At 33.7% G+C, this 14,369-nt stretch overlaps 1 long non-coding RNA gene across 6 annotated transcripts in view; it reads right to left on the minus strand.

Annotated features, from left to right (window-relative positions):
• LOC140621448 (uncharacterized) overlaps nt 1-14,369 on the minus strand; it is a 179,459-nt gene that overhangs the window by 56,971 nt on the left and 108,119 nt on the right. For 2 of the 6 annotated variants that reach the window (XR_012021135.1, XR_012021130.1), the window contains 4 exons: nt 10,501-10,550; nt 8,529-8,610; nt 6,873-6,954; nt 6,264-6,441 (listed from right to left, as the gene is read on the minus strand). This is a non-coding gene — a long non-coding RNA (uncharacterized lncRNA). The remainder of the gene's footprint in view (nt 1-6,263; nt 6,442-6,872; nt 6,955-8,528; nt 8,611-10,500; nt 10,551-14,369) is intronic. The other 4 variants (XR_012021137.1, XR_012021136.1, XR_012021131.1 and 1 more) reach the window with 3 other exon arrangements.

Raw genomic sequence — 14,369 nt, forward strand, 5'->3', positions numbered from 1 at the left:
ACAGCTGCTATTGTGATTTCCAACATTGCTCTTGGTAAATAAACAAACAAGAAACATAATTCTGGGACATCTTTAACTTACTACTATTCTAGTGTTGCATTTCATAAGGATATAAATAAGAAACTTGTTTTGTGACATCTTTGATTTGCCACCATTTAGTGAGTTCATTTGAAGACTATCATCGGTATACATGGAGTAAATAATTTTACTGTGGTGGTAGGAGTGTCATTCAACTTTATTTATTTATTTATTTAATTATTTATTTATTTATTTTAAAGATTTCATTTATTTATTAATGAGAGACAGAGAGAGACAAGCAGAGACATAGGCAGAGCAGACTCCCTCAGGGAGCCCCATGCAGGACTTGATCCCAGGACCCCAGGATCATGCCCTGAACCAAAGGCAGGAGACCCAGGCGTACCCAACTTGATTTATTTTTAACCAATCTAATATGTCATACTTCTCCAGAAGAAATAAAACATTTATTATTTAGAATTTTGGGGGACACCTGCGTGGCTCAGCAGTTGAGCACCTACCTTCCACCCAGGGAGTGATCCTAGAGTCCTGGGATCCAGTCCCACATCGGGCTCCTTGCATGGAGTCTGCTTTTCTCTCTGCCTGTGTCTCTGCCTCTCTCTCTCTCTGTCTCTCATAAATAAATAAATAAAATCTTAAAAAAAAGTATTTAGAATTTTTAGTGTAATATATCTCCTGTTAATATAGAGGATACCACTTAAATAAAACTAAATAACATTTAAAATTGTTGAGAGCCATAGGGCTAAGACTAGACCATAAGAATATAGAGAAGGTGACAAAACTTGAGACTTCTAACTCTGGGAAATGAACAAGGGGTAGTGGAAGGGGAGGTGGGTGGGGGATGAGGTGACTGGGTGACAGGCACTGAGGTGGTCACTTGATAGGATGAGCACTGGGTGTTATACGATATGTTGGCAAATAGAACTTCAATAAAAATAAATAAATAAAAAGAATATTTAGAGAATGGGAGGACAACTCCAAAATGGTAGAGGAGTTTAACCTATGTAACACAACAAAGAGTTTAATAGATGAAAAATAAGAAGTGTAAAGAATTCTAATGCAGATAAATAGGGTCTATTTTTTTTTTTTTTTTTATGATCCAGGAGAATAGAAAAAGGAAAACTGATTAAATGATAAACTTTCTTCATTTGTAATAACACACAAAACCCAGATGCTGCTGAGCAATTACCATTCATATATGACCTGAGACATCAAATAAACAAATAAACCTGAAGACACGAAATAAAGTAAAATTTATAAATAATCTTGTTACTTATTTTCTGCCAGACTCTCTGCTAGTTGTGTTTTGCCTGCAGTAGAATCCTGTAAGTCAAAGGTTAACCTTTTCCTTTGATGGGGACATTAGGATACCGTTCTATTCTAAAAGATTCATATGTGATTTCTTAAAAGGACTAATGAATGACTTCCACAGAAATATCAGTAGGCAATTATATCGTTACTTTTTATTTTTGAATTTCTGTTTCCACTTCTGCCTTTTCACTAAAGAGCATAAAATAAAACAGCAATGGTTCTCCGTTATGTAATTCATAGATCCTATTTTTCCACTGGACCTGCTATTAGGTTATTAAATCTATACACTCTCTAGGGCAAGGTAGTTTAAATAGATAATTTGATTATACTTCCCCTTGTCTTTTTTTAATCAAATGCCCCCAGCAGGAAAGATATATTCAAATAGTGTGTGTATTATAAATTATAATATTCACTGTTAGATATGTAATATAAATTACTTTTATATTTTCATTTAAGTCTTGCTAGGCACTTGCTGTGTGACCTTAGGCAAGGTACTTAACCATTCCAAACCTCATTTTTTCTTTAAATAAGAAAATAAATTCTATATATTTACTAATGTTCTTGAGCACCTTTATTTATTTTTATTTATTTTTTGATGGAATGCAATTCAGTGCTTAAGTGTAAATGCTATTTATTTCTATGGACCCATGGAGTTGCACTATTATGTAAGCTCTTAGGAGACTAAATAGCATGGTAATGAGCACAAGCTTTTATGTTAAGTTGCCTTGGGTTTGAAATGTAGCTTCAATATTTATTAAATTTGTGATTTTGGGAAATTAATTAACTTCAATGAAGAATATTTTTATATGAAATACAGGCATAATAACAGGTGTTGAAAGATTAAATAGGCTTAAGTATGAGAGTTCAATTCAGCTAAAAGTCAATAGGTCTTATTACTGTCATTACATACTATACTTCATATAAAATATACTTTATAAAGAAAAATATGGATTTTTGTCTTTGATTTTAGACCATATTGATTATAGAAAAGAACAAAGAGTTGGAGGATAAAAAGGTCATATTTTCCCCCCAGAACTTCCTGTCTTGTCTTTCTTACCTAGAAGATTTTGCATGGCATATTTTCTTGGTACAAGGAAGCTTGATACGATACTTAGAGTATATTTATAGCTCCCAAATTCAGTATTTCTTTGGGAGTAAAAATGAGTTGGAATATAATCACCTATTATTTAGGAGAGATATGCTACAAAGATTTTTCTCTCCCTCATTTTTTTCTTTTCTATAAGACATTATAAAAACACACCTTTTCCTTATAAGTAAACACTATTAAAAATAATAGGACACAATCAATAGGGTCATTGACTTATTTAAAAATAACTGCTAAAAATTAGAATTCATTTTTCATCATTAACTTAATAGTATCTGCCTCTAACTCAGTGCTCGCCACAGAAAGTTACTAGCTTGGAACCATAGGAAACTGCTTTTTAGCCTTGGAAATAAAATAACTATTCCTAGAATTTTAAAGAAAGATGTCACTCAATTCTGTATGTCATATTTGTTCTTAGGCACAGAATTCTTTAGTAACTTGTATCTGGCTCATACTGATTCTACTTCACATCTTACATATTTACTTTAATTTTAAACTCCAGTGCAAAGCAATGTTACATCAATATTTAGAGTGCTGATGACTGGTGATGGCCATACTCAATCTTATGTCAACAAGATATGTCATTTGATGGGAGCCAATTAAGATCAACGTCAACACATGGCTTCCCAACAAATGACATGGTAAATTCTTGGCAGAATTCTTCCCATTCATCGCTGGAAAGACATATATTTCCTTGCAAGTTGTTTTGGGTAGGAATCTAATAATGTGTTATCTAGGTCCTTCTTTCATTAATTTCCAGTCAATGACAAGAGCGATAATTAAAAGGAATGTGCTATTTCCTGAATTAGATGAGGGACTAACATATTCTAAACTAATTTGAACGCAAAAAGAAACATTGCATGTTAAAAAAAAATAAGTGCTTTGAACTTAAACAGCCATGTTTATGAACACAATTATGGGAAAGCAACAATGACATCAAAACAGAGATTAAAGAAGTTTTTACTGACCAGGAAAATGCATGGATATTCTACAGGAATGGAGATTGAAGATAGTTATGAAAAAGAGAGGAAAGGGGAGAAATCTCTCTGAACATAGAGTGAAGTAACCAACTCCATTTCACTAGGAATCCTTCTCTTCATTCAATCCAGTATTCATGTAGCATACCCTCACTCCTTTCATAACCCATTTCTAAGGTTCCAAGAATTGGAGCAGTAAAAAGAAGTGAGATGTATGAAATGCATATAGAAATAAGAAGTGCAAAAGGGTAAAGAAATTAAATCATTTTAAGGCTTGTTCCATTTTCAAAGTCAGGCAAAATTGCTTCTCTGGACTCTCTATTTCTGCTTTTTGCCTTTACAAATAGAAGGCCTAAAGTTTTCATAGTAATTTAAAATATTTTCCCTTAACATTTTTTTAAAGTTATTTTTTATTAAATTGAATATTTATTTTAATTTTTATTTCATATTTGTTCTCTTTAATTCTGCAATTTATGTTTAATTTCACCTTTTATATTCAGAATGTTTTCACAATCTATGAAAAATTACACCACTGCTGAAAATAGTACTAAGATCACTGTCATATGAGTAAACTTCAATATGTTAATGTATTAATGACAAAGTCATCTGTGTTTTCTGCCAACTTTTAATTTTCCAGAAGTAAATAAGAGGGTTATTATTACATGGTATCTATTTAAGTTATGATTTACTATATTAATACACTATTCTAAGAAATGTTTTTCCCTCATACAATGATAAAACCATGTTAGTATATAATTCCAGCAAAAAGGAAAAATGAATGGTAGGTTAGTTTACCAAGTGGTTACTAAGTAAGACAAAATATAATACCTTAAGATCAGAACTAGATTTTTGGGCTTTGTTTTCATGGAATTATCTCTAATATGAAGATAATACTGAGTAGCCCAAAATAGATTTGTGCTGAAAATTTAAGGGTATAATATAATCATATTATATTGGTACACAAGTCACTTGTGTATGCACAATAAATTGTATGACAGAAGGGATATATAAAAATGTGATTAAGTGATTTTTGAGCCAGGCATTTGTTTTTTTATCCAAAAGTTAAAAAAAAATTACTTATTGAATTGTATGATAATTATCATACAGTTTTTTTTTGTTTGTTTGGTTTTTTAGTTTTTTGGTTTTTTGGTTTTTGGGTGTTTTTTTTACTTAGATTCAGTGTAGGTCTCTATCTAAGCATGTTTGCAATAAAGCAGTATATTTTTCTATGTAGCCCACACTCTAATTAGTACAATCTAATTTCTAGCTTAACAGAAAACCACAAGTAGCATATGGTTTAAAACATTTTATTGTTAACTACTAAGTTGTATGACTCACTGTAAAACAAAAATTAAATCTTTCTTTACTTTGATTCAGACTCACTCCCTGACTTTTTATTTTTACCAGATAATTAAATAAACAAGATGAAATGAGTAACTTAATTTTGTTAGAAATTAGGGGTAATTTAAGTTTGTGAAACTACTTTTCTGAGATACTGGAATGTTGTCCTCATATCAACCCTATTTAACTTGCTAGTACCTAACTTCTCTTTATCTTTGATATTTATATCAAACATTTATATCAAATTTATATTACAATGTATACACTAATAACAAATAAGTACATTTGTATGTAGATTTCTTTGAAAGGCATTTTTAATGTCCTAGGACTGTCTCTCTCACTTTAAAAAATATGATAATTTGATGTACTATGATCCTCAAATATGAAGAATAAGCCTGAAAGACATTTCATCTTTATAGCATGCCTTTTGTAAAATAGAAACATAATTTAAAAACAATAATTCTATAGTTGGTGTTGCATAAATATGGGCACAGCATTTTGCTCTAAAGTTATTGAAAGGATGTACTGATGCAGGTACAATCTATGATCAGAAACAAACAAGTTGTACAGAGACCCAACCATAGACACCATGGAAGTGCCTTTCATTTTCAGTTCCCTTCTATTTTATTTTCTACTTTTCTATGCTGTATTTAGATTACTGACAATTTATCCTGTCACTTCGCTTTCTGACCATGGGGCAATTAGGCTTATTCCCTTTTTCAAATTTGAAAGGCAGTTGTTGACTGTTACATTGTTCAAGACAGGAGTGTCTATGAGAATAACCCAATTTTTCATTTGCTAATATGGATCACCAACCCCACGTTACTAAATAAAGGTCTCCTTCCCACCAGAACTGAATGTGCTGATGATACAGCCACATATGATTTCATTTATATAAAGCTCTAGAAAAACAAATTAATCCTTAGGGAGAGACAGCACACCTATATGCTTTTCTAGCAATGAAGGAAGAATTGGGAGGAATCATATTAGGGTATAAGAAAACTTTTAGGGTAATGAATATGCTCACTTTCTTGTCTGTGATGATGATTTTATGGATGCCTGAAAATATCAAAGCTTGGGGCACCTGGGTAACTTAGTAACTGAGTGTCTGCCTTTGGCTCAGGGCGTGATCCCAGAGGTCCCACATTAGGCTCCTTGCATGGAGCCTGCATCTCCCTCTGCCTATGTCTCTGCCTCTCTTTCTGTGTCTCTCATGAATAAATAAATAAAATATTTAAAAAAAAGTGGATCTTAAAAACAATACTGAACAATAAAGAAACAATGTGAAAAAAATAACTTACAAAATTAAAATATAGTAGAAACAGTTAAGTCACCAGAAGTTTATGTTACATTATTCTAGTTTATACATGTTTCTAGGATAAAAGCTAAAATCAATTATTTAGGAAGTAAGCATGTTGTTTATTTATGGAAAACCCTAAGAAATATAAGAAAGGGAGAATGAAAAAGATGGCTAAAAAAATAATCCAAAGTACCTCTTAGTTTTATGTTCCCACAAAAAAGATGGTGAGAAAAGGATTTGGGTGAAAGTGGTTCATTGAGGAGGTGAGCTGAAGGCACTCCATAGGAAGGGAGAAGTATAGGTTCAGAGTTGTTCCTTGGGTGTTAACTTCCCTGTTGAATGGAGAATGAAGACCCCAGTGCAGACGACATCTTTAGACAAAGATTTAAAAAAAAATAAGCTTTCAAGTGATTTTTTGGATTGTTTAAGAAAATATGGACATAGATTTTTAAAAATAATTTTATTTCCAATTAAAACTTGCTTTGTTCTTTCCTATATGCATTTTAGAAATATATTTCGAATTTCTCTGAAATATCAGCAGGAATTTTGAATAGATTTGCATTTTATCTATAGTTTTATTCAGATAGATTTGATACTTTAATAAGATTGACTAAAAGGTTATTTATATTAGGAAAAACAATTACTATAATTCAATAAATTGACATATTAAAGTAACCAAATTATTATATAGATAGCATTAAAAAAGGGTTAAATAAATAAAAATATTTAAGACAAACATCCATAGGAAACTTAGAAAATTATCTGCTAGTGATTATCTTTGGAAAACTTAGAGCAAACATACTTGTGATGGACCACTGGAAAAATCAGGAACATGACAAGAATGGCTATTTCCATTGCTTCTATTCAGCACTACACTGGAGATCCTAGGCAGTAAAGTAAGACAAGAAAATAAAATTAGAAGTACAAAAATTGCAGGGAATAGATAAAACTGTCATTATTTGTAGATGATATGATTGTGTACAGAGAAATTCCTAGGATCCATAGATAAATTATAAGAATAATAAGAAAGTTTTTCAAAGATGCTGGATACAAAATCAATGTAGAGATCCATTTATTTTCTACTTACTAGCAATAAGCAGTTTACAAATGAAATTTTGAAAGCTACTGTTTACAATGTTATGAAAAAAAGATATAAATTGTCTAGAAAGAAATCTCACAAGATATGTGGGCATCTTCTATGGGAAAAATCACAAAACTTTATTGAGAAACATTTAAAAAGACTTAATTAAATAGATAAACATACTTATGGATTGGAAAGTGTAATATAATTAAGATGAAATTCTTTCCAAACTGATTTATAGATCCAATGCAATTACAGCCAAAAAAAAAAAAAAAACTTTTTAAAATATCCAATATTTTTCTTTTCTTTTTTTTTAAGATTTTATTTATTTATTCATGAGAGACACACAGAGAGAGAGAGAGAGGCAGAGACGCAGGCAGAGGGAGAAGCAGGCTCCATTCAGGGAGCCCGATGTGGGACTCGATCCCAGGTCTCCAGGATAACACCCAGGTTGCAGGTGGTGCTAAACCGCTACACCACCAGGGCTGCCCATCCAATATTTTTCTCTTGAAAAACAACATGAAAGCATGCATTTTCTTTACAGATAAAGGATTTACTATTAAGCTATAGTAATTAAAATAGTATAGTATTGGTTTTAGAGAAAAACTAATAGGATAGAATAGACTAAGCAGCCCAGAGGCAGGCCCCCATGTATATGGAAACAACATCTGACAGAGTGACACTGCAAAGTAGTGAGGAAATAATAGCTTTTTCAATAAATAAGTGGAATGATGAAAATTGGTTCTTCTTATGGGATGATATAAAATGACTAATATGGTACATCATAAATAGCAAAAAAATGTAAACAATTATAGATATTGACAAGGTCACAAATTTCACTTACAACAGAGTTGGCCTATAGTTTTTTTTATTTGCCTTTTTTTTTTTTTTTTTTAAGGCCATTGACAAACATTTGATTTTCAATCCATTCTTAAAAGTTGGCTACTTACACAGTTTTTGGACAGATACTGCAAAATTCAATGCCTCACCTTTTTTTGGTACCTCATCCCAATCCATTACATGTAAGAATCTTTTTTTTTTTTTAAGAAGTTTATTTATTTATTCATGAGAGACACACAGAGAGAGGCAGAGAAATAGGTAGAGGGAGAAGCAGGCTCCAATGCAGGGAGCCCAATGTGGGATTTGATCCTAGGACTCCAGGATCACACCCGGAACCGAAGGCTGATGCTCAACCACTGAGCCACCCAGGAGTCCTTATATGTAAGAATCTTAATAACTCTATCATAATTGGATGCCAAGGATTATCACTGCCTTACTGAAGTGATAGCCCACTAGCTAGCTTAGCCTTAATGGAGGGCTGTGGTAATAAAAGATCACAGACCGATATCTTATAAATAACAGAAATTTATTTCTCACACTTCCGGAGACTGGAAGCCTATCAGGGTGTCAGCATGGTCAGGTGAGGACTCTCCTCCGGGTCACAGACTTATTGTTGTCTCTGTATATAAGAGAGGGGGAAAGAGCGCTCCTTGAGGTCTCAGTTGCAAGGGAATAGTCCTATCCGAGTCTCTCTTCCTAAACAACCCCCCTCCCCCAAAGCCTCACCTCGTTTATTACTACCTCTGTGGGCATTATGCTTTCAACATACATATTTTGGAGGCACACATTCAGTCTATAGTAATCATCAGTCCACTTCCCACCAGCCATAGGTACTAATTGTTGCTTCCCTGTCAGTGATATAGTTCCAGAATCCCACTGGAGAGTGTCCTGTCAAGAGTTACTTTTTATGGTTTCTCTCCAAGTAAACCATCTCTGTGTGCTGTTGCTTTGAAAACCTTTGTTTTTTAGATTTCCCCAGGAATGGGAATAAGGAACTGACCAGCATAAAACTAGAGATAAGTGAACATTAAATGGTGTGTTAAGCTGGCCACTGCTGTGGGTAACTGGGACTTTCTCTAGTGTGGATTCTCTGAGGAACCATTTAGAATGAGTCTTAGACTTGCCTTCTCAAATGCGACCAGGAGATCAAATACAGAACACACAATTAACCTTGAACTTCAGATAAACAATATTTTTAATATAAGTCCCAAATATTGCATGCAATTTATTTATAGTAAAATTTCATGGGATGCCTGGGTGGCTCAGTGGTTAAGCTCAGGTCATGATCCCGAAGTCCCAGGATCAAGTCCACATCGGGCTCCCTGCATGGAGCCTGCTTCTCTCTCTGCCTGTGTCTCTGCCTCTCTCTCTCTCTCTCTGTGTCTCTCATGAATAAATAAATAAAATTTAAAAATAAAATAAAATAAAATTTTTGTCTGAAATTAAAATGATGGTGTCTGGTATTCTTATTTGCTAAATATGGCATACTTGCCTATAAGGAACACAAGAGAGTATTTATATATCAGCTTTTCCTCTCACTTGGTCATTGGTTGCCTCTTCTGGTGTTAATTCCATTGAATTTTCAGACTTATGGATAAGTCAGAATGCTCCTTGAGTAGTTCTCACATGCGTTCCATGTAGAAAAGTCCACAACAGGAAGCAAGAGGCATATAACATACCAGAGGCCAAGTGTAGTCAAGTTATACCTGCACAGACTGACAGCCCTAGCCTAGTAGCAACAATGGTGGCCAAAAACCATGTGAGTTTAGGCACAAAGCTCTACCACTCACAGTTACTTAAAATTCAGAATTTATCCCAAACAGCATAATTACATGTATCAGATTTCTAGCAAGAGGTTTTTCTTCTCATGGCCCAGTCTGGTGGCATACTTCTATTATATATTCGCTAACACAATCACAGAGTTTCCTAGGTCCACTGATGGACTGTACACCTTCCAGCTTTATGAAGGGACCTCTATCCCAGATCCCTGAGTGTATGGGGCTGCTTTCTAAGCTACCAAACCCCTGCAACATGGAGGACACAGCTAGATGATTATCAGTGTTGTGTGCCTGTTGCCTTCAACTCTCTCCCATTGCTCTGATTTGGAGTTAGTTTTTTGTTTCTTTCAACCAGGATTTTTATTTTTGTTATGGAGATAGACTCAATCTTTTTATATGTAGTTTTTTCCTGTGGTGGGTTTTTCCCCCTAGCAATTCTGTGGTTGGAATGGGAGAGTGGCCTTTCCATTTTAGCTCAGTCTTTTATAAAAACAAGAAATTCATCTAGTCTATTTTTGTTGTGATCCATGCCTACAAAAGAAAGGCCTTGAGTTGCCAAGTGGTGTTTTTCTGGAGTGGTTTTGGAGAACATGCATGAATTTAGACTGTTTTGTCTGATGGCCCAGCCACATTAATCCTGGAGCCCAAGCCCATTTCCTGCTAGCTCTAGTACTCTCGGTGTCTCTCAACATTACAGAAAGGAATGCAATGACAGAATTTATTCCTCTTACCTCTTTTGGATAAAGATGTTTGGGTTGATGGCCAAGGATAGTCACTCCACCTAAAAGTGTCAGAGCAAGGGAAAAAAGTGCCTGTTCAGAAAATGATGAAATACACTTTTTGGTTCACATAGAAAGAGTCTCACATGGGGCCTCTGAAGTTTCTCTTGGCCTCTTTTCCTGCTGTCTTTTCCAACCCTACATTCTTTATAGCCTCATCATCCAACCTGCCTTAGCCAGTTTGGATAGGTAACTGTGGATCACTAGATTCTTTAGAGTGACTAAAAAAAGACAGTGACATTTACCTTGCTAATACTAGTAGTCATTCATGATATAATGTTGATTGTCTAACTAAAATCCACCCTGTGCCTGAGGATGTTGGGATAGCACAGAAATTCTAATAGGGCAAGTATTCCACACTATGTGTAAACGTATGCTTTTGTATGCCTCCTTTACACATACACACGTGTGTATTTACATATATACATATAGATATGTATAAATGATATAGAGATGGCCTCTTAAAATATATTCTCTTTATCATTTAGAATTTGCTGTCTCTGTATCATTTTTTTACAACACAAAAATAGTATTTAAACTTCTTAGATGCTTTTTCTTACCATAAAAATCTACTTTACCCAAATTATTGCTAAAGTATAAAAGTTCTAGATGTTTGTCACTATATGTAATGTAATTTTAATGTTGGAAAAAAAACCATGAACCTAAACTCTAAAAAGAAGGATATGTTCTCCTTTAGCACTTGATGTGGGAACCTAACTGGTGTTAGTGGCTGGAATATTACCCAAAGTAAGAATTAAAGAGATTGGAGATGATTTTTATAGCCTCCATTGTGTCATAATTAATCATTTTAAGGTGTTTGAGAATCAAGGAATGGCAACCCTTATGAAACATTAGAGGTGAGAGGCAGCAGAGCATCTATCCTTATATCCTTATGTATCATGCATGAGATTGGGAATATATCTATGTTGTTTCTCTTTAGTTACACACACATACACGCAAAAACAGTACAGAAAGGGCAAATAAAATCTCTGTTTCCATATCTCAAGCTATAGAAAGTAAGGCATGAACTATACAAGTTGAAGTAGAAATGTGTCTAAAAGTATTTGGAGTTGGAATAGAAAGGATTGTTAACAGATTGGATGCCACGTTGAGAGAAAAAGAGAAGTTAATTCTATATTTTGAAATTGAGGAAGAGAAAATCCAGTGATGCCTTTTTTTAGGATCGAGTGCATCGAAGAAGGGTGTTGGGAGGATCAGCAAGGTTAGTTTTAATATTAAAAAAGACTCATAAAATAAAGAGTAAATAAGTCATGGGAATGTAATGTATAGCATGACAACTACAGTTAATAATACTGTATTGCAAATTTGAAAGATGCTAAAGAGAATAGACCGTAAAAGTTCTTATCACAAGAAAAAAAAAATTCTGTAATTATGTATGGTGATGGCTGTTAACTAGATTTTTTGTGGTGCTCATTTTTTACTATATACAAGTATTGAATCATTATTTTATACAACTGAAGCTAATATAATGTTAAATACCAACTATACAGCAATATGAACAAAAAATAGAAAAACCAAAATTGCAACAACTATATCCTGTCTTCCATAAGGAAGGGACTGAAGCTGAGTATTTATAGCTCCCTTAAAAAAACAAAAGACTCAGGAATAAAAATATGTACTGTAAAAGAAGCACTGAAATTTAGACAACTAGAGGAACCCTTTTGATTATTAATCTGAAACTACATACTAGCACTTAAAATGTTTCTATAAAAATATAATTATGTTGTTTCCAGTGCATATATCAAAAGTAAAGTTTCTTTTTTTAGGTGATGGAAATATTGTTAAACACATACAACCAAAATAAGTAGTAACTAATTATTAATAGTCATAAATAACAGTGAGTTTGGTTAATACTAGACAGTGTAATGTTTAATATAAAACTACACTGATCTAAGTATTCATGTATATCCATTCATTTAATTCTCACATAAAGTAGTTAATCATATCCCTATTTTACAAACAGAGGAACTGAGGTAAAGGATGCTTAACAACTTAATCAAAATCTTTTTTTTTTAAGATTTTATTTATTTATTCATGAGGGACAGAGAGCGAGAGAGAGAGAGAGAGAGAGAGAGAGAGGGAGGCAGAGACACAGGCAGTGGGATAAGCAGGCTCCATGCAGGGAGCCTGACGTGGGACTCCATCCCGGGTCTCCAAGATCAGGCCCTGGGCTGAAGGCGACACTAAACCACTGAGCCACTGGGCTGCCCCAACTTAATCAAAATCTTATAGATAAGATATAGTGTTTAATGCCTCCCTTCAAACACAAAGCGAATCCAATAATAATTAGGAAATGAAATGATTTTGTTCTGTACCAATGATAGCTTTTGAAAGCACTGCATTTCTATAAAATAATAGCACTAATATGCAAAATAAGTTAAATTAATATTTTATGGTAGAATATTGTTTAATAAGTGAAAATAAAATGATGACAATTAAAGAGTAGATAAACAGCTAAAAAATATTGCCATAAAGGAGAAATAATGTCACTTGGTGGAGGGACCAACAGCTCTAAAAACATCTACAATCACTGACAGAATCATTATCTTTGCAAAATATAAAATTAAAATTTATAAAGGTTATCCAGAGTTAAGAAAAGCTTAAATTATACCCGCAATATTCCATTTAAGAAAACAAAGGCAAGATTTATATATCCAGAACAGGCCTGCACTTCCTCCAAGGGGAAGAAACTCCTCCAAGGGGAGAATTCTCTAGAGCAGAATCCTTTCTTGCTTCTTCCAATTTCTGGTGACTCCCAAGGGTCCTGTTATCTGAATCCCTCTGATCTCTGCCTCTGTCCTCCCATGGCCTTCCCCTCTGTGTCTGTATCTTCTCTGTCTCTTATAAACACTCATCATTAGATTTGAGGCCCACCAGGGTAATGCAGGATGAGATCATCCTGCATGATATGTTTAAGTTCATTCATCTGTAAGACCTTTTCCTAAATAAAGTCACATGCACAGTTTCTGTGGATTACCTTTTTGGGGCCACTATTCAATCTGCTACATATTCAAAGGTATAGTTAGGATAAAATCCATCTTTGAATGCAAAGAGCAGGGACACAGTCAAATTAATTCAAGTAGAAGGATGATATTATAATGATGGATGTGAATCCATGAGAGTTCTTTCATGAAGATTTATGAAAACAGGATATAGTAGAATAGGCCAAAGTGAGTCTGGAGCAAGTGGGCAGTTTTAGATTCACACAGGCTGAAGACAACCTAGAGAGAGTTCACCAATCTTTGCTCTAGTCCTCTGCTGATACATGAGTCCAGTGACATTATGTGTCTGCTTTATTTATCATGCTATGAATTGACTTGCTGTGCTTTCTCATTAGTTTGGCTTCTACATGACATACACTCTGCCCAATCATGTGTCTATACATATTATTTTTTCCCTTTTACTTCTAATAAGACAATTCTTCCTTTGATTTTGAATTTAAATTTCTGAATTAGAGAATCAGATTGGCTCAACTTTACCTGACATGTCAAATGACACAGAGATGGCTAGCCTACAATAGGTCAGGTTTTCCCCTTTAGTCCAATTAGTTATGTAGTAATGAGGTGGGCGATTTAATGGTACAAAACCTTTACATTGCAGGAAGTGAGAACTATGAATCTGGAATTGGAGTATGGTCAGAACAGGTAATAATGCTCTGACATCTATAGTAACAAAGGTAGGAAATAAGTTTTCTGAACATTTTATGGAACTTCAAATTTCCTTATGATATTATATAGATATTAATTTATTTTGTCAAAATGGAAATATATTTTCCAATATATAGAGAATAAATTTTATCA

The sequence above is a fragment of the Canis lupus genome, chromosome 30 (assembly GCF_048164855.1).
Source record: "Canis lupus baileyi chromosome 30, mCanLup2.hap1, whole genome shotgun sequence".
In the NCBI taxonomy this organism is placed as follows: domain Eukaryota; kingdom Metazoa; phylum Chordata; class Mammalia; order Carnivora; family Canidae; genus Canis; species Canis lupus.